The sequence below is a fragment of the Gadus chalcogrammus genome, chromosome 21 (assembly GCF_026213295.1).
Source record: "Gadus chalcogrammus isolate NIFS_2021 chromosome 21, NIFS_Gcha_1.0, whole genome shotgun sequence".
Classification (NCBI taxonomy): domain Eukaryota; kingdom Metazoa; phylum Chordata; class Actinopteri; order Gadiformes; family Gadidae; genus Gadus; species Gadus chalcogrammus.
This window is the reverse complement of record NC_079432.1, coordinates 2391580-2401514: the sequence shown is the minus strand read 5'-3', so window position 1 is coordinate 2401514 and position 9935 is coordinate 2391580.

Sequence of the window (9935 nt, the reverse complement as noted above, 5' to 3'; positions counted from 1 at the left end):
AAAACCGTAGGCCTACTCCTTAAAACTGAGGTTTTGGAGTTTAACACGCAGCTACGCACGAGGTTCAACGTGATTGCAGTGTAACGACTCGTACAGGATCAGCTGCAGCTGGTTGCACCAGCAGAACGTAAGGTCCAACTTAGGCTACGTTGAACGTAAATCACCCAAACGTTCGACTTTACACTCTACTAAAAAAATAGCAGTTGCACCAAGCAGATAGTTTCAACGTAACACTAAGTTATAACTTATCTTTTACACCTCCCCTCTAGCTGGTGTAAGTTCCATACTAACGATAAAGAACCGTTAAAAGAAAAAAAGGTAAAAAGATTTCAACACTAACGCAGGGTAAAGATGGCTATTCGTTTTGAGCAATGGGAAGAGGAGTTTCAATGCGATTTGCGCCAGGAACGGATTGTCCGTGACCGTATCGATCCATTTCTTTATTATGATGATGTTGAATTATATGCGCGATTTCGGTTTTGCCGGGCGGAATATTATATTTATTTATTTATTATAAAATCCGCCATCAAATAGCTTAACCTCACGCCTATACCGTCCAAGCAAATTTTAGAGAATAAATGACTGAAACTGTTTTGTTTGCCCTCTCATTTGAGTGTTAACGCGTCTTCACTCGGGTAAGGTGGACACTTGCCGGTATTTCCTGTTTACATTGTTATCTGTCAATGATTGGCTTGAAATTATCTAAACGTCATTAAAAGCGACACTAGTACCGTTTACGCACTACCAGTAACGTTACAACTTAAGTTATGGTGGTGCAACCAAAATTTAGAACACCTTTAGTTTGACACTAGCTACGTCGAGCGTAGGGTTACGGCGGACTTTACACCCGTACTTACGATCGGCTTTACGTTCTGCTGGTGCAACCGACTGCTGATTCCTAGCTGACTCGGTTTAAACTGCTTGGAAACCGAAAGTAGCCTACTCTGAATTCTAGTATACCCCAGCAGATGCAGTCTTAACTTAATGGTGGATGCATTTTGTGCTATAATTACCAACAAAAACTTAATGGGAATGTAAAGTGAACTTTAAAGGTTGGGTATGGAATTCGCTTTTTTGGCCATTTTTGCAGAATTACTTGAAATCCTTATCATAACCCACTTACAGCCACTGAGTTAGAAGTACTGACATGAAAATTAAACAAGTCAATCATCTGTGGAACGGGCAGGGCTCGAAAAACTCCAGCCAATGATTTCCAGAGACACCGAGTTGCATTGGACAGTAAGTACGTCAATCAAACGGTCGTACAGCACTCCCCCTCCCCCGTGCGCGACCCCTTCGTGCAGTACTCGTGACCCAGAGCTCGTGACCCAGAGCAAGCTCCTGTTTGTTGTTATCCTGCGGTAGCTACTACTGGAACTAGTTAATCCACATTTGGACCTAGCAGTAGAAGACAATTTCCATGGTAGACAAGACGCCACCATCCCCATGTTGTTTTTTTAATGTTGCCATGTGGTTTAACGAAAACCTACGCTAGCCTGGCTCGCTCTCGCGCATCTGTGTTCGCGCTCGTGCATGATTGCGCGTCCAGGTACTTGAAATGGGTGGAGTCAGAGTCAGCGTTGAAGGAGAGGGGGTAGGACCATTTGAGTTGTGGTCCTACCCCCACCAGCAGATTTTCAAAATCTGCTTTTTACATACAAATAATCTGTTCTTTGTAGAATTTTAGTTGGGCACTTTAAGCAACTCCTATATTGTAGCCTGTATTGTACTAAAGGCAAATCTGGTGTAATAAGTGTAAATGTATCATACCTATTAATAATAATTCATAAAACTAATTCTGTGTGTGTGTGTGTGTGTGTTTGTGTCGGTTATGATGGAGCCTTGTTTCATCCTGCAAACTGGTTTAATCTCCTCTAAAACCGCGTCAGTACGCCCTCTAGTGTCTGATGTAAATTTTTCTGATGACACAGCAATTGAGATCAAGGTAAAACCCAGCTGCAGGTTAAACCACAAGTACATATGACACAGGCTCACAGCAATGGAGCTTAAGACGTCACGTGACTTCTTGAGTTTAAAACCGTGTTAAACTCAAAAAAGTGGCTAAGCTAGCGACAGAGCAATTGCCCCAGGGGGTAACACTGTCGATATTTATCAAATAAAAGGGTAACACTGTCAAAATGTATCGAACAAAACATAGGGGTTAACATTGTTGTTTTTTATTGGTCGTCATGAAAAAAACCATAAGGGGTAACAATGTTGTTTTTTATTGGTCGTCATGAAAAAAAACAAAAGGGGTAACACTGTTGTTTTTAAGTTGGTTGTCAAGAAAAAAATAAAAAAGGGTAACACTGTCTTTTTTATTGGTCGTCGTGAAAAATAACATAAGGGGTAACACTGTTGTTTTTCATTGGTCGTCATGAAAAAAAACATGAGGGGTAACACTGTTGTTTTTTTATTGGTCGTCATGAAAAAAAACATAAGGGGTAACACTGTCATTTTTTATTGGTCGTCATGAAAAAAGACATAAGGGGTAACACTGTCGTTTTTTATTGGTCGTCATGAAAAAAAACATAAGGGGTAACACTCGTTTTTTATTTCTCGTCATGAAAAAAAACATAAGGGGTAACACTGTTGTTTTTTATTGTTCGTCATGAAAAAAAACATAAGGGGTAACACTGTCGTTTTTTATTGGTCGTCATGAAAAAAACATAAGGGGTAACACTGTTGTTTTTTATTGCTCGTCATGAAAAAAAACATAAGGGGTAACACTGTTGTTTTTTATTGGTCGTCATGAAAAAAAACATAAGGGGTAACACTGTCGTTTTTTATTGGTCGTCATGAAAAAAAACATAAGGGGTAACACTGTCGTTTTTTATTGGTCGTCATGAAAAAAACATAAGGGGTAACACTGTTGTTTTTTATTGCTCGTCATGAAAAAAAAAATAAGGGGTAACACTGTTGTTTTTTATTGGTCGTCATGAAAAAAAACATAAGGGGTAACACTGTCGTTTTTTATTGGTCGTCATGAAAAAAAACATAAGGGGTAACACTGTCGTTTTTTATTGGTCGTCATGAAAAAAAACATAAGGGGTAACACTGTCGTTTTTTATTGGTCGTCATGAAAAAAAACATAAGGGGTAACACTGTCGTTTTTTATTTCTCGTCATGAAAAAAAACATAAGGGGTAACACTGTCGTTTTTTTTTGGTCGTCATGAAAAAAAACATAAGGGGTAACACTGTCGTTTTTTATTTCTCGTCATGAAAAAAAACATAAGGGTCATATATAACCTCAGAAATAACTATTTCACAAATCTCAGTGGGAAGTGGGGAGAGCTGGGAGCTAACCCCCTGGAGACCGGGGTTTAAGTCCGGTTGATGTCCTCTGTTGGAAGACTCTTAACTCTATTTCATGCGCATTATAAAGTCAAGTATAACCATTGTGTTCACTTTATTCTGTGTCTTGATGGTGCATTGATAAGTTCGGAGGTTAACACTCTAAACAGTTTAGGTTCGGATCCCCGCAAAAACGATCTAGGGGTAACGTGTTTTTTTTTATTGGTCGTCATGAAAAAAAACATAAGGGGTAACACTGTTGTTTTTTATTGGTCGTCATGAAAAAAAAAATAAGGGGTAACACTGTCGTTTTTTATTGGTCGTCATGAAAAAAAACATAAGGGGTAACACTGTCGTTTTTTATTTCTCGTCATGAAAAAAACATAAGGGGTAACACTGTTGTTTTTTATTGGTCGTCATGAAAAAAACATAAGGGGTAACACTGTTGTTTTTTATTGCTCGTCATGAAAAAAAACATAAGGGGTAACACTGTCGTTTTTTATTGCTCGTCATGAAAAAAAACATAAGGGGTAACACTGTAGTTTTTTATTGGTCGTCATGAAAAAAAACATAAGGGGTAACACTGTCGTTTTTTATTTCTCGTCATGAAAAAAAACATAAGGGGTAACACTGTCGTTTTTTATTTCTCGTCGTTAAAAAAAACATAAGGGGTAACACTGTCGTTTTTTATTTCTCGTCGTGAAAAAAAACATAAGGGGTAACACTGTCGTTTTTTATTGGTCGTCGTGAAAAAAAACATAAGGGGTAACACTGTCGTTTTTTATTGGTCGTCATGAAAAAAAACATAAGGGGTAACACTGTCGTTTTTTATTGGTCGTCATGAAAAAAAACATGAGGGGTAACACTGTCGTTTTTTTTTGGTCGTCATGAAAAAAAACATAAGGGGTAACACTGTCGTTTTTTATTGGTCGTCATGAAAAAAAACATAAGGGGTAACACTGTCGTTTTTTATTTCTCGTCATGAAAAAAAACATAAGGGTCATATATAACCTCAGAAATAACTATTTCACAAATCTCAGTGGGAAGTGGAGAGAGCTGGGAGCTAACCCCCTGGAGACCGGGGTTGATGTCCTCTGTTGGAAGACTCTTAACTCTATTTCATGCGAATTATAAAGTCAAGTATAACCATTGTGTTCACTTTATTCTGTGTCTTGATGGTGCATTGATAAGTTCGGAGGTTAACACTCTAAATAGTTTAGGTTCGGATCCCCGAAAAAACGTTGAAGGGGTAAAGCATTTTTTTTTATTGGTCGTCATGAAAAATAACATAAGGGGTAACACTATTGTTTTTTATTGCTCGTCATGAAAAAAAACATAAGGGGTAACACTGTCGTTTTTTATTGGTCGTCATGAAAAAAAACATAGGGGGTAACACTGTCGTTTTTTATTGGTCGTCATGAAAAAAGACATAAGGGGTAACACTGTCGTTTTTTATTGGTCGTCATGAAAAAAAACATAAGGGGTAACACGGTCGTTTTTTATTTCTCGTCATGAAAAAAAACATAAGGGGTAACACTGTCGTTTTTTATTGGTCGTCATGAAAAAAACATAAGGGTTAACACTGTTGTTTTTTATTGCTCGTCATGAAAAAAAACATAAGGGGTAACACTGTTGTTTTTTATTGGTCGTCATGAAAAAAAACATAAGGGGTAACACTGTCGTTTTTTATTGGTCGTCATGAAAAAAAACATAGGGGGTAACACTGTCGTTTTTTATTGGTCGTCATGAAAAAAAACATAGGGGGTAACACTGTCGTTTTTTATTGGTCGTCATGAAAAAAGACATAAGGGGTAACACTGTCGTTTTTTATTGGTCGTCATGAAAAAAAACATAAGGGGTAACACGGTCGTTTTTTATTTCTCGTCATGAAAAAAAACATAAGGGGTAACACTGTCGTTTTTTATTGGTCGTCATGAAAAAAAACATAAGGGGTAACACTGTCGTTTTTTATTGGTCGTCATGAAAAAAAACATAAGGGGTAACACTGTCGTTTTTTATTTCTCGTCATGAAAAAAAACATGAGGGGTAACACTGTCGTTTTTTATTGGTCGTCATGAAAAAAACATAAGGGGTAACACTGTTGTTTTTTATTGCTCGTCATGAAAAAAAACATAAGGGGTAACACTGTTGTTTTTTATTGGTCGTCATGAAAAAAAACATAAGGGGTAACACTGTCGTTTTTTATTGGTCGTCATGAAAAAAAACATAGGGGGTAACACTGTCGTTTTTTATTGGTCGTCATGAAAAAAGACATAAGGGGTAACACTGTCGTTTTTTATTGGTCGTCATGAAAAAAAACATAAGGGGTAACACGGTCGTTTTTTATTTCTCGTCATGAAAAAAAACATAAGGGGTAACACTGTCGTTTTTTATTGGTCGTCATGAAAAAAAACATAAGGGGTAACACTGTCGTTTTTTATTGGTCGTCATGAAAAAAAACATAAGGGGTAACACTGTCGTTTTTTATTGGTCGTCATGAAAAAAAACATAAGGGGTAACACTGTCGTTTTTTATTGGTCGTCATGAAAAAAAACATAAGGGGTAACACTGTCGTTTTTTATTGGTCGTCATGAAAAAAAACATAAGGGGTAACACTGTCGTTTTTTATTTCTCGTCATGAAAAAAAACATAAGGGTCATATATAACCTCAGAAATAACTATTTCACAAATCTCAGTGGGAAGTGGAGAGAGCTGGGAGCTAACCCCCTGGAGACCGGGGTTCAAGTCCGGTTGATGTCCTCTGTTGGAAGACTCTTGACTCTATTTCATGCGCATTATAAAGTCAAGTATAACCATTGTGTTCACTTTATTCAGTGTCTTGATGGTGCATTGATAAGTTCGGAGGTTAACACTCTAAACAGTTTAGGTTCGGATCCCCGCAAAAACGAACAAGGGGTAACGCATTTTTTTTTATTGGTCGTCATGAAAAAAAACATAAGGGGTAACACTGTCGTTTTTTATTGGTCATCATGAAAAAAACATAAGGGGTAACACTGTTGTTTTTTATTGCTCGTCATGAAAAAAAACATACGGGGTAACACTGTAGTTTTTTGTTGGTCGTCATGTAAAAAAGCATAAGGGGTAACACTGTCGTTTTTTATTGGTCGTCATGAAAAAAGACATAAGGGGTAACACTGTCGTTTTTTATTGGTCGTCATGAAAAAAAACATAAGGGGTAACACTGTCGTTTTTTATTTCTCGTCATGAAAAAAAACATAAGCGGTAACACTGTTGTTTTTTATTGGTCGTCATGAAAAAAAACATAAGGGGTAACACTGTCGTTTTTTATTGGTCGTCATGAAAAAAGACATAAGGGGTAACACTGTCGTTTTTTATTGGTCGTCATGAAAAAAAACATAAGGGGTAACACTGTCGTTTTTTATTTCTCGTCATGAAAAAAAACATAAGGGGTAACACTGTCGTTTTTTATTGGTCGTCATGAAAAAAAACATAAGGGGTAACACTGTCGTTTTTTATTGGTCGTCATGAAAAAAAACATAAGGGGTAACACTGTCGTTTTTTATTGGTCGTCATGAAAAAAAACATAAGGGGTAACACTGTCGTTTTTTATTTCTCGTCATGAAAAAAAACATAAGGGTCATATATAACCTCAGAAATAACTATCGCACAAATCTCAGTGGGAAGTGGAGAGAGCTGGGAGCTAACCCCCTGGAGACCGGGGTTCAAGTCCGGTTGATGTCCTCTGTTGGAAGACTCTTGACTCTATTTCATGCGCATTATAAAGTCAAGTATAACCATTGTGTTTACTTTATTCAGTGTCTTGATGGTGCATTGATAAGTTCGGAGGTTAAAACTCTAAACAGTTTAGGTTCGGATCCCCGCAAAAACGAACAAGGGGTAAAGCTTTTTTTTTTATTGGTCGTCATGAAAAAAAACATAAGGGGTAACACTGTCGTTTTTTATTGGTCGTCATGAAAAAAACATAAGGGGTAACACTGTTGTTTTTTATTGCTCGTCATGAAAAAAAACATAAGGGGTAACACTGTTGTTTTTTATTGCTCGTCATGAAAAAAAACATAAGGGGTAACACTGTTGTTTTTTATTGCTCGTCATGAAAAAAAACATAAGGGGTAACACTGTTGTTTTTTATTGCTCGTCATGAAAAAAAACATAAGGGGTAACACTGTCGTTTTTTATTGGTCGTCATGAAAAAAAACATAAGGGGTAACACTGTCGTTTTTTATTGGTCGTCATGAAAAAAACATAAGGGGTAACACTGTTGTTTTTTATTGCTCGTCATGAAAAAAAACATACGGGGTAACACTGTAGTTTTTTATTGGTCGTCATGTAAAAAAGCATAAGGGGTAACACTGTCGTTTTTTATTGGTCGTCATGAAAAAAAACATAAGGGGTAACACTGTCGTTTTTTATTGGTCATCATGAAAAAAACATAAGGGGTAACACTGTTGTTTTTTATTGCTCGTCATGAAAAAAAACATACGGGGTAACACTGTAGTTTTTTGTTGGTCGTCATGTAAAAAAGCATAAGGGGTAACACTGTCGTTTTTTATTGGTCGTCATGAAAAAAGACATAAGGGGTAACACTGTCGTTTTTTATTGGTCGTCATGAAAAAAAACATAAGGGGTAACACTGTCGTTTTTTATTGGTCGTCATGAAAAAAAACATGAGGGGTAACACTGTCGTTTTTTATTTCTCGTCATGAAAAAAAACATGAGGGGTAACACTGTTGTTTTTTATTGGTCGTCATGAAAAAAAACATAAGGGGTAACACTGTCGTTTTTTATTGGTCGTCATGAAAAAAGACATAAGGGGTAACACTGTCGTTTTTTATTGGTCGTCATGAAAAAAAACATAAGGGGTAACACTGTCGTTTTTTATTTCTCGTCATGAAAAAAAACATAAGGGGTAACACTGTCGTTTTTTATTTCTCGTCATGAAAAAAAACATAAGGGGTAACACTGTCGTTTTTTATTGGTCGTCATGAAAAAAAACATAAGGGGTAACACTGTCGTTTTTTATTGGTCGTCATGAAAAAAAACATAAGGGGTAACACTGTCGTTTTTTATTGGTCGTCGTGAAAAAAAACATAAGGGGTAACACTGTCGTTTTTTATTTCTCGTCATGAAAAAAAACATAAGGGTCATATATAACCTCAGAAATAACTATTTCACAAATCTCAGTGGGAAGTGGAGAGAGCTGGGAGCTAACCCCCTGGAGACCGGGGTTCAAGTCCGGTTGATGTCCTCTGTTGGTAGACTCTTGACTCTATTTCATGCGCATTATAAAGTCAAGTATAACCATTGTGTTCACTTAATTCAGTGTCTTGATGGTGCATTGATAAGTTCGGAGGTTAAAACTCTAAACAATTTAGGTTCGGATCCCCGCAAAAACGATCAAGGGGTAACGCTTTTTTTTTTATTGGTCGTCATGAAAAAAACATAAGGGGTAACACTGTTGTTTTTTATTGCTCGTCATGAAAAAAAACATAAGGGGTAACACTGTCGTTTTTTATTGTTCGTCATGAAAAAAAACATAAGGGGTAACACTGTCGTTTTTTATTGGTCGTCATGAAAAAAACATAAGGGGTAACACTGTTGTTTTTTATTGCTCGTCATGAAAAAAAACATAAGGGGTAACACTGTCGTTTTTTATTGGTCGTCATGAAAAAAGACATAAGGGGTAACACCGTCGTTTTTTATTGGTCGTCATGAAAAAAAACATAAGGGGTAACACCGTCGTTTTTTATTTCTCGTCATGAAAAAAAACATAAGGGGTAACACTGTCGTTTTTTATTTCTCGTCATGAAAAAAAACATAAGGGGTAACACTGTCGTTTTTTATTGGTCGTCATGAAAAAAAACATAAGGGGTAACACTGTCGTTTTTTATTGGTCGTCATGAAAAAAAACATAAGGGGTAACACTGTCATTTTTTATTGGTCGTCATGAAAAAAAACATAAGGGGTAACACTGTCGTTTTTTATTTCTCGTCATGAAAAAAAACATAAGGGTCATATATAACCTCAGAAATAACTATTTCACAAATCTCAGTGGGAAGTGGAGAGAGCTGGGAGCTAACCCCCTGGAGACCGGGGTTCAAGTCCGGTTGATGTCCTCTGTTGGTAGACTCTTGACTCTATTTCATGCGCATTATAAAGTCAAGTATAACCATTGTGTTCACTTTATTCAGTGTCTTGATGGTGCATTGATAAGTTCGGAGGTTAACACTCTAAACAGTTTAGGTTCGGATCCCCGCAAAAACGATCAAGGGGTAACGCTATTTTTTTTATTGGTCGTCATGAAAAAAACATAAGGGGTAACACTGTTGTTTTTTATTGCTCGTCATGAAAAAAAACATAAGGGGTAACACTGTTGTTTTTTATTGTTCGTCATGAAAAAAAACATAAGGGGTAACACTGTCGTTTTTTATTGGTCGTCATGAAAAAAACATAAGGGGTGTTATGTTGCTTATCTAAAGTAAACAGACACACCACTCAGCCTGCTGTTGCAACCATCTTGTGGTAGTTTATTCAACTCTAGCGCCACCAGTGGCTTACACATGATCTGCATTTATACATATCATGACATCCTCTTTATTTTCCTTTTTTTTTTTTTTTTTTTTTTTTTTTATGCTAAACA